The sequence below is a fragment of the Canis lupus genome, chromosome 4 (genome assembly GCF_011100685.1).
Source record: "Canis lupus familiaris isolate Mischka breed German Shepherd chromosome 4, alternate assembly UU_Cfam_GSD_1.0, whole genome shotgun sequence".
Lineage (NCBI taxonomy): Eukaryota > Metazoa > Chordata > Mammalia > Carnivora > Canidae > Canis > Canis lupus.
The window spans coordinates 80,942,752-80,962,366 of NC_049225.1; positions in this window are offsets into that span (position 1 = coordinate 80,942,752).

Genomic DNA, 19,615 nt, shown 5'->3' on the forward strand with positions numbered 1-19,615 from the left:
GATTGTGGATGATGCACAAGATAAAAAACTCTTTGCTCTTTCAGCCTCAGTAGGCAGCCTGTAGTATAATGTATTTTTAAGGAATACCAGATACCACAATAGATACCACCATAAACCTCTTGAAAGAAATAGTCAATGAAAATTAAGGAATATTGTTTAAATAGTAACTTTTTCTTAATCAGAACTACCTTATTGATTAATGAAGAATCTGCATAAATCTAAAAAATGTTAAAAATAAGTAAAAAATTTAAAAAGGCAGAGGACTTGAATATACTTTTTTATTTTTCAAAAAGACACACAGATGGCTAACAGACATATGAAAAGATGCTCAACATCACTAATCATCAAAGAAATGCAAATTAAAACCACAGTGAGATTCATCTTATCATACCTGATAAAATGGCTAAAATAAAAAAGATAAGAAATAACAAATAATAAGTGTTGGCAACAATGTGGGGAAAAAGGAACTCTCATGTGCTGTTGATGGAAATGCATATTGGTGCAGCCACTGTGGAAAACAATATGGAGATTCCCCAATAATTAAACGTAGAAATACCATATGATCCAATAATTCCACTACTTAATATTTACTCAAAGAAAATTAAAACACTATTTTGAAAAGATATATTCACCCCATGATTATTGCAGCATTACTTATAATAGCCAAGTTATGGACATTACCTAAATGTCCACTGATAGGTGAATGGATAAGGAAAATTAGATATTTAATATATAATTTATGCACCCATTTAAAAGGATAATATATTGCCATTTGCACCACATGGATGGTGAATAATCACATGCTAAGTGAAATAAGTCAGACTGCGAAAGACAAATACCATATGATTTCACTCATATATAGAATCTAAAAAATCAAATGAATAAACAAGCAAGGAAAAAACAGAACCAGACCTATAAATACAGAGAACTGATGGTTGCCAGAGGGAAGGGGGTGAAGGGGATGTGGATGGACAAAATGGGTGAAGATACAGGTTTCCAATTATGGAATGGATAAGTCACAAGAATAAAGGTCACAGCACAGGGAATTAGTCAATGATATTGGAATAGTGTTGTGTGGTGACAGATGGTGACTATAATTTTGGTGAACATAGCATAATGTATAGAGAAGTTGAAATGCCATGTTGTACACATGAAACTTATGTAATGTGTGTCAACTAAATACTGAAATAAAAATAAATAAAAATAAAATTTAAAAGTAAAGCATAGATTTACTCTGAAAAACATGTTATTTGGAGTTTTTTGTTCTCTAAGGAAAGCAACCAAATCATCAAAATAAAACACTCCATAAGAATATTGCTAATATATTAGCTTGTTCCATAAAATTATGTTATCAAGAATAAAACTTTATAACAAATATAAGATAAATCCAACCTCTTGAGAATCAGGGACAGAGGTAATAAAAAATAATAATTTTTATAATTCTAAGAAAAAGTTGATATAAATACTTTAAGAACATAATCGAGTATGTGAATATCAACCTTTTTATCAAGTATATTCTAGACCAGAATACACAGCATAATAACATATAACCTAGTCCTTAATAAATGTCCCAAAGAATCTGATTATCTATATAGAATGATATATTGCTAATTTTATTACTAATTTTAAATTTTAATTTAATAAACCTAAGACATACACATTCCTTCATATAATTAGAGAAACTTTCCTAAATGTGTATTTTTAATAATAAAAATCTCATGAAATATAATTATTTATGTTGAAAATAATTTAAACGAAATATCAATTTTGGAAAAAGAATCAATACAGTACTCATTAGTGCAAAGTCCTTGGAGTTAAGAATTAGAGACAGTAGCAGTAAACTACTACGGTAGCAGTTATCTGCAGTCATCTGCAAATAGCAGTAAAACTGTTGCTCTTTGCAGATGACATTATCCTAAATGTAGAAAATCCCAAAGAATATACAATAAAACTTCTGGGATTAAAACTATTTCATCACATCTCAGGATAAAAGATGAGTATAATAAAACCAATTAATTATAATTTTTAGATACCAGAAGTGAACTAAAAGATGGAATTGAGAAAAATTCCATTTATAATAACATCAAAAATAATTTAACAAAATCTGTTCAAAACTTTCACCCCGAAAACTACAAAGTATTGCTGAGAAATATTAAAGAACACCTAAGTAAATGGAGACTATTCACTCTATGTGTATAGCCTGGAGGAGTCAACATTATCAAGAGAGCAATTCTGTGCAAATTTGCATTATACTCAACACATTGTTTCTAAACCTCAAAAGGGATTTTTGTAGATACTGTCAAATTGAACTTAACATTTATAGGGATTTGGATAGGAATTATATACATATAAGTAATCAAGATAGTGTAGCTTTGGTGAAAGAACAGGTGTATAGATCAATCAAAGAGAATGGAGGGTCCAGAAACAACCTTTGCATTTGTGGTTGTATCACCCTATAATGGGTGTCATTAGGAAAGGGTATCTTCAAACTGTGTTGAGATAACTGGGTATTCACCTGCAAAATAAATTAATTATATAATCTATATTGTACATAAAAAATTAACTCAAAAATATGCATAAACCTAAATACAAAGGGTAAGCCTATAAAATATCTAAAAGAATATACAGGAGAAAATATCCATGACTACGGGTTAGGCAAAGACTTCTTAGCTGAAGCAACAAAAGCATGATTCTGAATAAGGAAGAAAAAATAATGACAAATTGGACCTTATCAAAATTAGAAACTCTTTGTATTTCAAATATACCATTATGAAATTGAGAAGATAAGCCACAGTTGGGAGAAAATGTTCACAAAATATGTCTGATTGAAGAAATATATTCGGAGTATATAACAAATTGTTTAAACTCATTTCTATGCTAAATAAACTATTAAAAATAGGTCAATCATTCAATAGATATTTTGCCTTAGGAGAGTTTTTAACCTAAATGTAATTTTATATTTAACAAACATAATTATTTTTATTTCTTCTAACATTTATGTTTCCTTCAACACCTAAATGTGTCACATTAATTTATTTTTTAAAGCTTTATTTATTTGAGAGAGAGATAGAGCTACAGAGAGAGTGCGAGTGGCAGAGGGAGAGGGAGAGAAATCCTCAAGCACTCTCTGCTGCACTCGGAGCCCACATGGGGTTCCATCCCAGGACTCTCAGATCATGAGCTGAGCTAAAATCAGAGTCAGCGACCTAACCCACTGAGTGCCCAGGTGCCCCTCCACTGGTATTTAATAAAGTACATTTCTTAAGGTTGTATTTTTTCTTTTTAAAAATATAATGTCATGCTATTCTAATTTGCATTAGGTGCTGGCTACGGAGCATGGCTACATGACTATCTTATGTAGATATAGTGACTCCAAAATGTTAGCTTGTATACCTTGGTTAATTAGAGAAATTACACTTAAATGTTAAATCCAGGCATTAGGAGGACGCATAATGTTTGCTTACAATGCATTATAGCATTTATTGAAAATATTCTATCCCACATAGGTGGCATGTCAGAACATATTTAACTTAAAAATATCTCTTGAGTTTTTATTCTAATTTTTTAATAATTGAAAGAGAATTGTATAGTTTATATACGTCTAAGTAATTATGTTTTATAAGTGAAGGTCTTGCATATCTTATATATTTAGAAATACCACATCATGAATGTTAATAGAGATGACAGGGAGATATTTAAATGATATTTTTCTAAAGGCTAAAATCACAGTTTATAATGATGCTTTTAACACAGATAAATGATTGGGTTGAGCAAGGTATCATTTTGATCCTATATTGTTATCATGGATATACTCTTTTATTGTGCAGCAAGCAGATAACTCTTAAAAGTAAATTGGTGAGAAAGTTATAAAAGAAATAGGTTTCCAATGAAACAAAAATGTTAAAGAAAAGAGAGTGAGAAAGACAGTTTTAATAGCTGCACCTGTTCCTCAGTGACATGCGTTGCATGTTGAGGCAGATTTCTAGCACATGAGGTAATACAAAAAATATGTATAATCACCTTTGAAAATATGGTGGTATAGAGTCTCCAAACTTCAACATGTACAGAAGTTCACATAATGATAGAAATGAAAGGCTCAAGCCAGATGTAAGATTATGAAGCTGATTGATTTTTTTGTAATGTCTGATTTTCATTGAGTCATGGATAGAGAAAATGTGTTTTTTTTTTTCCTTCATGAACTCTCTCTTCATGAGAAAAGCCAAAAAAAGGAAACATTGATGATTAATGGCTGGCAGTGGGTCCGAATGTCAAACAATCATTGGGGAGGAGTAGATAGTAGGGAAATATCAAGTGCTGTGATCTGGCTAATAGATGACCATTATTCAGCTCCACCACAGTGTTGCAAAGAGGTAAACACAGATCTCAACTATTATGTGGTGTTGCACATTTGAATGCAAATTTAGTTAACACACACACATTTGTGCACCAATATTTTCTTATCCAAATGAAACATCAAATTAGGCAATATAGAGCATGTGCCTTGCCAGTTTGCAACATCTAATAGTACTGATATCTGAATTGTTTGGGTATTTGAATTAAATATTGCTGTAAAATTCTTACCATGTTGTAAATTAGATGACCCTGAGTTTAAAGCATCAGTATTTGATAATATGTAAAACTCTCAGCAATTAGAATCCAAAAGCGATCACTGTCTCTATTTGCAATTTCAGTTTAGAACTTTAATATAGCTGCTTCTGGAAAGAAAGTTTGTCAGCTATTTTTTTTCTCATATGACTATGGGGCAGTCAGTAAATCCTATGTTTCCTCTAAATATTTTTCAATAAATGAGTGAAGTACACACATCTATATAGTATTCTTTATATACCAAATTAAATTATTAGAATAGGTTATTATAAACCTCTCTAAGATAAAGCACCTAAATTTATTCTTCTTTTCCCCCAGCTTTTAATTCTCAACTTTGTGAAGTACCTATAGGAAAAACTAACTTCTGGAATCATACAAAACATCTTAACAGACGTGAGAGTAGAGGAGAATGAGTCCCTATAGACTACTCTTTCTGCTGTTAAGTGAATGTCATAAAGAAGTCATATCCACTTTAATAAAGCAATGGTGTAATTCCTGAAAAAATATCCATAGAACCAAGATATAGTTAATAATTGAGTATAATTAATTCAGATTTGAAGATTTTATATGTTGGAATATCTTTATGTTGGCTGACTCACCATTTCAATTAAATATATATGCTAGGTGAACATGAATGTAATGATTCAATTAAAAATGCTGGAAAAATGGCAGTTTCCTAGTTATAATAATAAAATCTATTTTATCTAATTAGTCTTCAAGGAAGACGATTGTACTTCCATGATTTCCAGCTTCCCCTTTTTCCAAACTGTGTTGTCAAGATGAGATATTAGTACAACCGAGCTTTGTGGCAGAGCATCATCTCGTACTGCTCCACGCAAGTATGTGACGGATTGTTTCTTAAATCTTAAAACAGAGTAAACAAACGCTCTAAATATATTTCCTCTTATAGATTTTGCCATATAAAAGGACGAGCAAGTTCATCAGTCAACGTTTCCACGTTCGTTGATCTCAAGCTTCTTCATCAATGCCCAGATAATTAGGTGGCCAGTAAATAATACTTTTCAAAAAGCCTTATTTTGGAACCTGGAAGGATGATCACTCTGGTAAAAGAACACTATTACACTGGAACTAAAACAAGATAGAATTGATTCACTGGTCTGTACAGCTAGTGCTGGTTACTTAAAGTGGAGAAAGTAGAAAATAATGGATTTTTCTTCTGTTTTTTAGAGTTCTCAAAGTTCAGCACATTTGGCTTTAGATAGAAGTTAGTCACTTCGTAATCCTATCTATTCTTCATTGAGGCTGCTGATTATTGCCCACATACTTCGTACAAATAAAGGAAATACACTCAATTTAAATAGTCTTTCTGTGAGTTCCATTTAAGGCAAATATATTATGGATATGCATTCTAAAATATTTTATATTAAGATATTTTCCATTTAAAAATAACACTTTAAAATTCTATTCTTAAAAACTGAAATAAGGATCAGAGATTAAAACATTTTAATATATGTTATTATAGTCAATAAAATACTGAGAAAAATGAATAATAACTAGAAATCATCAGGAGTGGAAAGAGTATGCTCCTGCTTCTGAGTAGGCTATCATATCTGCAATTTACTCCTTAGCCAAAGCAAAAAACAAAACAAAACAAAACAAAACAAAACAAAAGGTGGGATTTTAAAAAATAGTTACTTAAAATATGGATTTTATTACTTTGAAGTTTCAAAAGAGTCTGCATTTTGTTGTCTTTTGTGAGAGAAAACCTTGAGCAATAACTAAATGAAAATATCACTCAGAGCAATATTTTGAAGCCAATAATGCAAATATGAATGAATATGACCAAACTGTTTTTGCAACTCAAAAGAGAAAATTTGTGGCCGGGAGCAATGCAATGAAAAATATAATCAAAAAGCAAATTAATTAATTGCTTAGAGCTTCCTTTTAGAAAAGTTTGAAAATTGCCTTGATAAGTGAATTTTATGAAATAGATGAAAACTTGGCACAACCCTGCAAGTAGATATCTGTCTTATGTCAAAGAGGGCAGTCAGGCTCCAAAAAACATCACACCTTAGGACATTACTTTTAAATGTACAAATGAGTGCATTTAAAAGTCCATAAAATATGCTTGAAAATAATAAGACTAAAAAGACCAAGATTAGGCTAATCTTTATAACTACATAAAATGATGGACGTCATCTACTAGGCCTGATTTTCCATTTTTATTTATTTTATTCATATTGGTGACTTATAAAATTGATAATTAACAAGGTGCTTTATTAATAAAAACAAATCTTTGAAGAAAAGAAAAAAATGGCTGTTTCCGAAAATACTGAATGAATAGGAAAATATCAATGCTTGTATAGATAGTTGTCAATCCAGGCAGGGCAAAAAAGTATTAACAATGTTCCAACCCTAGTTCCATTTTTCTCTTTCTTTTCTCTACTATTAATGATGTAAGGGAGGAAATGTAAAAGATCCAGGCCTTACATATTTGATTTTGCAGCATTAAAATATTTCTGGGATACTTCAAATAAATTTGAATTCAAACCATTTAAAAATGTAAAATAAAATGATAATATTTAGCTTTTTGAAAAGGATGGAAACATATGCCATATACTAAGCACAGAATGAACGGAGAACAACTTTCCTTAAATACTTTATTTCATTTAATATTCAGCATAGACACAGAAATTTTGATGCATTCCAGTTTTAGAGGTGGCACAAGTAAGACTTAGAGACGATGAATAAGTTGATCTAGCTACCCCTCAGTAATATCAAGATTTAATCTCCCCTGCCTAGCAACAAAACAAATCCTTTCTCTGTTACATCAGACTGACTTCTCCGGTGGGGTGGATGTTACAACTTCAGGTTTACTGAGAAATCTATTGTTGTCTGTGACTTTTTTTTTTTTTTTTCTTTCATTATTTGGGACAGAGTTGTGATGGTTATAAATCTGTGCAGGGACTGCTTCTGAGTTCACAGAGATAAAGATAGCACTAGACAAGTGTGCAATATCCTTGTTAACATTTGAGGCTAATATGAGGATAGCATGTCCAGAAATGTTTGTGTTATCTATATAGAGAAAGAAAATGTCTTCAATTCCTTGTACATGAGATTCCTGAGTGACTTCAATTACTTTCCTGTAACTATGTTAGCAACTATTTTAGCTCAGGCTGTCAGCTAGCAAATTAATTTAGAAAGGTCCTCCAGAGGGTGGTTTTTCTGTCTTAGGCTAGTTGCCGAAGAACAATAAAGTTAGGATGATACTACCTGCATCTACACTAGAGGACAGCATCATGTGGCCCTTATTTTAAGTGATGAAGAGCACTTAGTGATTTGAGTGTTTATTTCTAAAGGAATTTCTAAACCAAGTTCCTAACTGGTGTAGTTCTGGTAATCCAGATTGACAATTCTACTATATATGTTGTAGTGCATGAGTGTGTATATGTGTGTGCTTGCAATATGTTAACATATATGTGGCGTATACACAAGACAAATGATATCCATCATATATGGCATATGTATTCATTGTCTGGTCTAGAGTGCAAGCAGAAAGAGGCTTTGTCTGGAGGGTTTTGTGCAAAGCAAATACAATCAGAATTTGGGAAACAAAAGATAAATGAACACACCCTACAGGTATTAAGTCAACCTCATTTGTTCTCAACAGCTTGCATTTGCAAAGCACTTGATAAGGAATGTATGTTGCCAAAGTTAATAATCTGTTTTTTTAAATATAAATTTGCAACAAAAACTTTTCTATTAAAGACTAAAAAAATCTAAAGTTTATAATTTTAAATATTTCAGGATACAGTATGGGTTCAAATTAGCTGTATAAACCAGATACAATATTTTGTTGCATTTTTTTGTCTCATGGATCTGGAGTTAGATTTAAATGGTTAAATATTAATTTTTAAACAATCAAATTTAAAAATAAATACTAATTTCCTGAGGTTTCTATTGATTGCTCTCATATAAAGAAGTATCTACTAGTAGATTTTTTAATATATATTCATACCTGAATGATGGGAAGACACAAGCATTTCTATTGCCCATAATGGAAATATGTATGCAGGTTCTGTCATTGAAATGTTCCTTTTACTTTATCATATTTCACAGAACTTTATATCCAAAGGGGAAAGAGAAATTTGCAAATATTTCTATTCAATGAATAAACATAAGGACAATCCTCACAGCACTTTGCAGATTGTGCTAAGGCATCAGACTGGCAAGAATGTAAAGGCTCCAAATGCTTTTGTTGGTCTATTTGTTTGGCATCTGCCAGCATGTATGTGTTCTATGTGCCCACACCTGCTTCTCCAATATATTTTGCGAAAATCTACCTAATTTTTAAATGAATGAAAAACAAACTCTAACGGTTAAGGAAAGTATATTACATGAAAAAAAATTCTCTGGCATTGTATCAAAATCCAAAACTTTTCATTCAAGATAACTGCATAAAAAGCCAAAGTAATGTAAGGCTACCAGGAACGATTCTTGCCTACTGAATAACTGAGAATTCATGCTATATGAATTATTAGGAATTCTATTTGCAATCTGGTTAACTGATCAAAAATATGATTACTTTTAGGATCACAGAGTATTTTGGGGAGAAAAGATTTTTTTTTTAATGGCTAAGAAAAAGTGGTCAGCCATTTTGTCTCTGAACAAATATTTATTTTGGCAGAAATTATCCTAGCCACCTGAACTATGTCTTTAGCGATAAAAAAAAAAAAATTGCTTTTATGGAACTTGTAATATTGAAAAAAATGATAATAGTGAAAAAATCCTGATTTTCTTGTGATAATCTCAATTTGTGCCTGCTTTCATGACATGTTAATAGCAAACTCTTCCATTCTTCAAATTGTACTAGTCAGACAATACGTTAATGTTGTGCCCAAGATTGCGAATCCGAGAAACCACCAAGGAGCCGACACCGATGCAACTACATGAGGGTTTATTTACAAGTTCGAGTTTGGGTCCAAGTATACTCCACACAGCAGAGCAGGGACTTGGACCCCGAAGTGGGTTACAGCTGGGTTTTTATGGGCTGTTCTAGGGGATCTTCAGAAGGGGTGGAGGAATTTTTTCCATTCCAATATGGGGGAAAGGATGGGGGAGTTTCTTAAGATCTATGGGATTCTATGCCAAGGGCATTCTGAGCTTTATTGTCTTTCCTATATGGGATTCCCTGCCTAGGACATTCTGCAGTTTTTCCTGTAAAGTTCAGCTCTTATTCCCAGAGGCCTAAGATGGCTGTACTTGTGCTAAAGCTAATCTTGAGGTCGAATGGCCTTAATTTTTCTTGGCCTCCACAGTTAACTGGTCTACTTACTAAAATAAATAACAACTAGGTAAATTACATAAAGTGTTAGATGATAAATGCTCTAGAAGACGAAATAGTGAAGTGGTATTATAGTGAAGGGGTGGATGGTATTGAGTGTGGGAGATGGTGGAGAGGGAGTTGCCTGTCACTAGGGCTGTCAACTAGGCCTCACTGCAGACAGAATTTCAGCGAAGAGGACGGCTGCACTAGTCACGTAGAAAACCTCATCTGCACAAAGGAAGTGCTGCTGAAAGTATCTGAAAATGAACATGTGCCTTAAGTTGCAAAGACAGGATAGCTGGAGTAGAGAAAGGATGTGTAAGAGGAGAAGAGAGTCAGATCATGCAACTCCTTGTAGGTCATTGTTAGATTTTTGGGTGTAACTCTAAGAAAACCGAGGAAAACAACTGGTTTCATCGCAGAAGTGACTAAAGAATCTGAGAAATGCTTTGGGGATCTTGCTTTTCCTTTTTCACTGGCCAAAGTTTTAGAATACCATAGCCTGATTGATTAACAGTGGTATCCCTGGTAATTTTTACCTTTTAAAGAAATGCTTTTATGTTGTCTTCACATAGTACCATGCTTTTCCTATCCTTTCTATTTCTATTTCACAAAAAGTTTTTTGTTTTTATTTTTGTTTCATATGGAAGACATTGCCAGATGTTTCCTTCTGTATCTTGATACATGATTGGGTTTTTTCCCCTTTATTGTCAGAGCAGTGAATCAGATGTGTATATATGCATCTTTTAAATACATTTTTTCATATTTCTTTTTGGATTTTTGCATGTATTTTGTTATACATTTGACAATAATGTTCATTTCTATTATCATCTCTGTTTTACTTTGATACTATCAGAAGACTAGACTCGTAACTACATAATGAGTTTTTTTTACATTTTGCATTCTCTGAATAGTATAATATGGAAATTTTTACTGGAATATATTATACAGGATATGTAATATAACTCATCTGTAACACTAGGTTTTCTACTTTGTTGTTATAATAATTTTTCAATATTGATTTGTTTATTTTATTATTATGTGTCTACACTTAATTTGTAACTCTACTTTCTTAAGTTATATTTTCTCTGCTTTCTTTAATTAAAATTATTAGATAGTGTTGAGTGAATTAGGTTAAAAAAATGAACACCTCAATGATAGGTGTGCATTTTTACTTATACTTCTCTTAATTATATTAAGTATAGTTTTGAGATATTATGTTAGGTGCATGTGCATATAAAATTAAAATTTCTATAATACTTTCAATGTGACCTAAAATCTTTCCCTTAAATTTAAAAGTTGATATATCAACTTTTTATTTTTATTATTAGATTTCATTATATCTATATTTTTTTCAGTATACCTGTTTGTGTGTTTTACTTATTATTCTTGTAAACAACACACAGATGCAGTTGTTTTAAATAGCCTAAAATATTTATCTTTTAAATGAATAATTTATTTCTTTTATATATAATTTGATTACTGATTTAATTATATTTATCTTTAAGTCATTTATTTTATTCTTTCTATTTACTTCACTCTATATACCAAAGTGTGTGTCTGTGTGTGTTTCCCCTCTTTGGGTTTTGATTTATTTTGTTTTCTAATCCCATTAATTTTTTTCTATTAGTTTTAAAGTATATACTCTTGAATTTTTTTATTTGTTTCTACCAACGTACTAACTTAATGAACTTTGAAGTTAATGATAATTCTACATTTCTAAAAGATACAACTACAAGGGATCCCTGGGTGTCGCAGCGGTTTGGTGCCTGCCTTTGGCCCAGGGCGCGATCCTGGAGACCCGGGATCGAATCCCACGTCGGGCTCCTGGTGTATGGAGCCTGCTTCTCCCTCTGCCTGTGTCTCTGCCGCTCTCTCTCTCACTGTGTGCCTATCATAAATAAATAAAAATTAAAAAAAAAAGATACAACTACAATCATCTTTCTGACTGATACTCTTTCCAAATTATGTGTTAACTTTGTAAAATAGTTTAGCTTTCCTTTTTATGCCACTTGTTGGAAGTTATTTCCCTTTTAATATGTCAAATTATTAAAGTTCATTTACAGGTTTAACATTTATTTAACATCTTTTTTTTTTTTATAAGTTTATTTATTTATGATAGCCACACAGAGAGAGAGGGGGGCGGGCAGAGACACAGGCAAAGAGAGAAGCAGGCTCCATGCACCGGGAGCCCGACGTGGGATTCGATCCCGGGTCTCCAGGATCGTGCCCTGGGCCAAAGGCAGGCGCTAAACCACTGCGCCACCCAGGGATCCCCCATTTATTTAACATCTTATATAGATCTCGGAATTTCTTTTTCTTCTTTTTTAAGATTTTATTCATTTATGCATGAGAGACAGAGAGAGAGAGAGAGGGGGAGAGAGACAGGCAGAGGGAGAAGCAGGCTCCACACAGGGACTGGGACTCAATCCCACGTCTCCAGGATCACGCCCTGGGCACTAAACCACTGAGCCACCTGGGCTGCCCGACCTCAGAATTTCTTATTAGGTTCACTTTCCTTCTCTCTGAGGTATATGTTTAAATAATACCTTTAATGATAAGCTCTAAATTGTACAATCTTACATTTTAGTTTGTATTTAAATTAGTTTGTATTCATTCTTGTTTCTATTGTTATTATTGAAAGTCAGCTGACAATTTGTCATTCTTCTGTGCAAAATGTCCTCCTCCTTCCCCAGCTACTTTTAACATATTTCATTGCCTTTGATGCTTCCCTGCTTCATGATACTATGACAAAATGGGAATTGTTTCTGGAATCCATTAAGTCTTCATTTAAGAGTTTGTGACTTTAAACATTTTTGGAAAACTCTCAATCAGTAACCCTTTGTAGTCTACCTCTTCCACATTTTCTCTATTAACTATTACTGGAATTTTAAAAAGTCATATGTCTTTTTCGTTGTTGCTCTCCATTTCCTTGCTGTTGTTACTGTTTTTCAGATATGTTTTTGGGCTTCTAATCCCTTTTCAGATATTTCAAATCTGTTATTTAATTCACATACCAAGTTTGTAATCTCAAATAGTATATTATACTTTACCTAAAATTTTTATTTTTTCTAAATCTAGCCAGTTTTGATGATCTCTTATTCCTCTGTTATAATTTCAAATCCAGTGTTTTAAACAAATAAAACATACTAGTCTTTCTCTGTTTCATTGATTCCTGTCCAGAGTAGTTTGTTCTTTACATACTTATTGCCTTTTTCATTGTGAGCTGGTATTGATATTCCTTTTGTGTTGATTTTTGAAAGCCTAAGTTTAAAGATGCTTTACTTCAGAAATGTGGGTCTGTCATTGGCCTTGTGTCAGTACTAACTCAGGACCAATTTAAATTCTCTGCTAGGATTATATTTTTGACCGGGGGTGAGGGGGGGAGAAGAATATAGTGACTTCAGATTCCAACTTCTGTTTGTGCATTTTATGGGAACTTTTCTGATCTCTCCAAGGAAAATGAAAGTCTATAAAAGCAAGTGTTAGGTACAGTCTAGCTCCATGTGGTGGATTTCCAGATTTGTTCAATTTTTATGTATGGTGTCCCCTTTCAAAGATTCAGCCTTTACTTGGAAGTCTATAATTTGAAATTTACCATGTGTGACCCAAGGATTTGTTTTGTATCTTCTATATACACAAATGATTAAAACCCAAGATATAAGATCAAGTGATTATCAAATGCCCAAAGGTAGCTACAAACTTCAAAGCTTACTTTCTTCTTTAAACTCATGCTTTATCATTATTTTAGTCTCATACATTTCCTTTACTTTCCTGCCTGTTGTGAATTCTTTTGGAGAAAAAGTTTTCATAGTATTTTTTGTAGAATTTTTGATTTTCCGTACTGTGAGTTTTGTCCACATCACTCAGAATGCTAAATTGCCCATAAACATAAGTACTCCAGTTTCTAATACATTCCCTGAAAATAGAAAATTGCTAAGTCATTGTTTACATTTTCTTATCCTATCATTTTTTTCAAGTAAAGTTTCTGTATTTTTTATTCCTCTCTTTTTATTTTAGCTAACTGAGGAATTAACATTTTGGTAACCCTCCTATCGTGAGCTAAAATATTTATAAATACTTATAACTGCCAAGTTTATAACTCTGTGTTATTTGTGTAGCACTCAACATAAATCAGGAACTCAGTTACCTAGATGTTTTTGTATAATATTCTCTCCTTTGGTGTTTTGGTGGCAGAATTATAAGCAAATAGTTGATGAGTAATAAATTATTCTAATGATTGATCCAAAACATCGGTCTTTTTCTACATTATTTAAGACAATGACTTATTATTGAGCTGTTCAGCTTTCCAGAGATTTACCAAACTATGGTATAATGTTTGCTCCAGGCATTTTCACAAATGTTATAAAGGCACAATTTACCTTTTTTGCTCCTTTTGAAGTTTGATAATAAACTAGTTTTCTCCTGGAGCAATTTTGTTTCAAAATATTATAACTGGCAGACTTGGGAAAAGGAATGAAAGAAAAGCAAATTTGACCAGCAAAAGTCATAAGTGAAGATCTCTACTGAAAGAATAATTAGGTGAAAATAAAAAGGCTAGATATATTATCCTATAATATCAGGAATATGCTAGAAGTATCAACTAATTCTGATATTTCTAGAAAGAGATTTAGAAAATCCTAAAGCATAATAAACCATATTTAATCAATTTTATAGACTGATAAAATGAAAGGCACAAAACCTTAACTAATAGATTCTAAGCAAACCTAAAAATGGAAAATGAATAATATATCCAGGAGATACAAATATAAGTTACTTCCCTTGTCTTGCAGCTACTTAAGCATTACCATTAAATTAATTAATAAAGCAACAGATTTTTGGCAACCAATTTGTGAAAACAAATCATTTTTTCTTAATTTCCATAAAAATGGCATTATAATGAACTCCTGAAGTAAGAAAAGAAAATATGTAAACATTAGATTATTATAACTAGTACTCTCAAAGGCTTGGTAAAATTATATGAAAACAGAGCTTTCAATTTAATACTGATACTACTATTTTAGGTTCTAGTGTATACCAAATAATGGCTTAAATGTGTAAGACTAAACTAAGAACCCAACTTCCTCTACTTTTTACATGATGCTAAAATAAAGAACTAGTTAGGTTTCCATTTTTCACATTAGTGAAGTCACTAAGGGAAGAAGTACTTATTTTATTTCTACTTTTAAGGATTTATTTATTGAGAGAGAGAGCGAGAACGAGAGAGAGAGAGAGAGAGAGAGAGAGAAGGGGAAGGCACAAGTGGGAGGGACAAGAGGAGAAGGAGAAAGAATGTCAAGCAGATGCCACACTCAGTGCAAGCCCCACATTGGGGCTTGCTCTCATGACCCTGAGATCATGACCTGAGCTGAAACCAAGATTTGGCTGCTTAACCAACTGTGCCAACCTAGGAACCCCAAGAAGTATTTATTTTAATTTCTGTTTCAAAAACCTAAAATCTGGGACGCCTTTGTGGTTTAGTGGTTTAGTGCCTGCCTTCGGCCCTGGAAGAGATCCTGAAGTCCTGGGATTGGGGCTCCCTTCATGGAACCTGATTCTCGCTCTGCCTTATGTCTCTGCCTCTCTGTGTGTGTGCGTGTGTGTGTGTCTCATGAATAAATAAATAAAAACTTAAAAAAAAACAAAATCAAAAAGAAAATTTAACTTTATTAATTGAGTGACTTTTCATATTGTACTTAAAATAATGAGAGTGTAGCAATAAAGGGGAGAAATGACTGTCCACCCCTGAAACATACACAATAGTAGAATATGTAACGTAATCTGGATTCTAAAAGATGGTGAGAGTGATATTCCTGTTACTCTGGATATATGAAAGGGTTATGCACCATACTTTGAGGTCTGTGCATGTATGGTCAAGGGAGACTCTGAATCTTCCTATCTAGATTTATATTCAGCAGGTATTTACTTGTTAGAACAGTTGTGCAGATAAAATAAAATAATGCATATGAATGTGATTTTGTAAACCAGTATATAAAGACTTTTCAGGTTGAAAGTTGTTATAGCAGAGACAATAACCAGGAATACAAAACTATTAACTAATGAAAAAAAAAGCCCCAAATCCTGCTTTATTATTCATTTTCCAATGTACTCTGAGATTATATGAACTGTGGTATAGCCTTTATAAATATTATTCAGAGTTCTATTAGCAATAGAGTGCTAGCCAATGGGAAATATGCTGAACAAATAAATGTGAGTAAAAAAATAAAGTGTCCTCTGAAGCTTATATTCTAGTATTTGAGTAAGGCATCAATCAAAAACATACCAAAACAGTTAAAATTATAATTATTGCCACAAGCACTTTCCTTAAAGGCAATATTTGAGGTGAGATTTAAGAATGAATAAGGGTTAAGTATGTGAATATGGTTTAAAATAAAACAACAAGGTAAAGCTTCATATTGGGAGCATTTTTGGCAATGAAGAAGGAATGGAATTGGCGTCATTGGCATCAGACTGTACTCTGAAAACTATAAAACACTGATAAGAGAAATTCAAGACAACACAAAAAATGGAAAAGCATTCTATGCTCATTGATTGGAAGAATAAATATTGTTAAAATGTCTATAGTTCCCAAAGCAGTCTACATATTTGATGCAACACCCATCAAACACCAACAGCATTTTTCACAGAACTGGAACAAACAATCCTAAAGTTGGTATGGAACAACAAAAGACCTCAAATAGCTAAAGCAACCCTGCAAAAGAAAAACAATACCAGATGTACCACAATTCCAGTTTTCAAGTTATATTACAAAGTGGTATTAATTGAAATAGTATGGTACTGGCATAAAAACAGACACATAGATCAGTGGAATAGAATAGAAAACACAGAAATAAACCCACAGTTATATGGTTGATTAATATTTGACAAAGGAGAAATGAATATCCAATGGGAAAAAAGTATCTTCAAAAAATGGTCTTGGGAAAACTGGATGCCCACATGCAAAAAAAGAAAAAAAGGAAGAAAGAAAGAAACAGGATTTTCTTACATCATACACAAAAATAAACTCAAAGAGGATTAAAGACCTAAATGTGAGACTTAAAACTATAAAAATCATTGAAGAGAGCATAGGTAGTAATCTTTCTGACATCAGCTATAGAAACATTTTGCTAGATATTTCTCCTGAGGCAGGAAATAAAAGCAAAAATAAACTAATGGGACTACATCAAAAAAAAGTTTCTGCACAGTGAAGTAAAAAACTAAACTAAAAGGCAATCTCCTGAATGAGAGAAGGTATTTGCAAATGACATGTACAATAAAGGGTTAGTATCCAAATTATGTAAAGAAATGATACAATTCAATACCTAAAAACAATCTGATTAAAAATTGGCAGAAAATATGAACAGATGTTCATGTGGGATATATATATATATAACACACACATATATATCACTATTAATCATCCATAAAAAGGAATGAAAGCTTGCCATTTACAAAAACATGGGTAGATCTAAAGAGTATAATGCTAAGTGAAGTAGGTCATTCAGAGAAAGACAACATATGCTCTCACTCATATGTGGAAATGAGTAACAAAATAAACAAGCAAAGGTAAAGAAAAGGGAGAAAAAGAGAGACAAACCAAGAAACAGACTTTTAACTGTAGAGAACAAACTGATAGTTCCTGTGGGGAGGGGGGTTGTGGTGCAGGCAATGGGGGCGGGGGAAATCAGGCATGGGGATTAAAGAATACACTTATCATAATAAAAAAAGTAAAATATAAAAAATAAAAAATATAATATGCAAATTTAAAAGTTCTTAGCTAGTTAATTTCAATTTTATTCTTGATTCTTGGAAAGAAAATGGATCTTTGAAAATGTGAGATTTTTAAAAAGTGAAATAAAAAAAATCAGTTTTGAATATTATGCCTTAATTGTCCTGTACAATTTTTTTTTAGTCCTGTACAATTTTTATCCATCACCATTCCCTGAATTGATCCAGAAGTATATTTATAGATGGAACAGCCTATTAGGAATTATTTTATTTATTTATTTATTTGGGCTGTGGGGGTTTAGGAAGGAGAGGGGGCAGTTTGTCATTTCTATTAACCTTACACAAGTTATACACTATCCTTTTCCCTTAGCATATATTTTAAATGCATATCTGTGACATTTGGAAAAGTTGTAAAGTGACAAGCAAGTCAAATATCTAAGAAACATGACATCCTTACAGATAAACTCATGGGTTGTTTGTTTTCATCTCAAAGACTCTGGCACCAAGTAGGTATGATGATATCTCTCCTGATATATTGTGTCATTCAAGAATAAAAGCTACAACTTAGTAAAGCGGGTCTTTTCAAAACAAATCCAGAGTTCAATCAGATCATAAAATATACTGACACTCATAATAGAACACTTCTATTTTTTTTCATTGTGGGCATTGCTTTTTTTGGGGGGGGGGGGCATTGTTTTTGTCACAAATGGCTGAGTCCTACAGTTCCAGTAACACCCAAATGTAGAAAATACTTAAAAACTCTATTGAGGTATTTATTCCACAATTTTGATTGTCAATAGTCATGTAGAGACCCACCATATTAAAATGGGCATGAACTTGATCATTAAAGTCTCCCTAAACTTGCTTTTCTTAGAAAGATGGTGGAATATTTTAATATGAAAAGAATAGTTATCCACCTGACAGTCCCAGATATCATATAAGGAGTCAAACATGCCAAGGTGTACACATTTTATTTTAAGTGATCAAAGCAGTTTTAATGGCATCTATATAAATATATGGGTCAGGAGACTGATGGAGGCCAAGTATAGTTTTTCAAAAGGCAATTATTAGGTTATAACTTCCCAACATACATTTTGACTTTTGATCATTTCAGAGGAGTCAAAGCACACCATAATGTTCTTGTTGATAAAGATTACTTGACTGCTCAATTCTTATTTTAAATATCATTCATAATTAGAATATAAGCCTATCTAGTATCCCAAATGTTATTTAGAAGATTATTTTATAATTCTATAGCACACTGCTAATAAATTCAGATCAATATATGAAGATCATATCTATCTACCCAGATTTTTTTTTTTATGTGGCATCTTTGTGAAGTTAGTAAAAAGTTTTAAGATTTTCCTTTGGGAATGCTGGAAATGAAGCAATAGAAGCAAATGACTTCTTTAAGGGAACATGGACTTAGGATCTGAAGTTAGACATCATTTTGAGAGCTGTATTCATTTTGACACGTTAGTACCTACCCTTACACTAAATAATCACTTTTTAGGCTATAATTCAAAGTTCTGTCAAAAGGCTCGCAAGCCTAACATTGCATGTTCCCATATGCATTGTTCTTCTTAAACACCATCTGCACCTGTGTCTATGGTAAATTACACAAGGAAAACGTAAGCATGGTGGGTAAAAGATTGCCTATGAAGACAGCATAAAGCTCAACTTAGAGAAATTTGGCATAGCTGCATACAGCTGGGAAGTGAAAGCAGCAGATGGGTTATGTTGACTTCCTAAAATCAGAAATGAGATGGTTTATATCTAACAAGAAATTTGCATAGCCTCTAAGGCAAAGGCATTGCAGGCTTTGCAAATGATAACCAGAAAATAATAAGGTGACATTCTTGAAACTGCATGCCAACAATAGTATAATTGGCAAGAATTTTATAGATAAATTTCTTTCTTCCTCCCCCTTCTTCCATCCTTCCTTCATTTCTTTCTTCCTGCCTTCCTCTGTCTCCCTTCTGTGCCCTTTCTTTT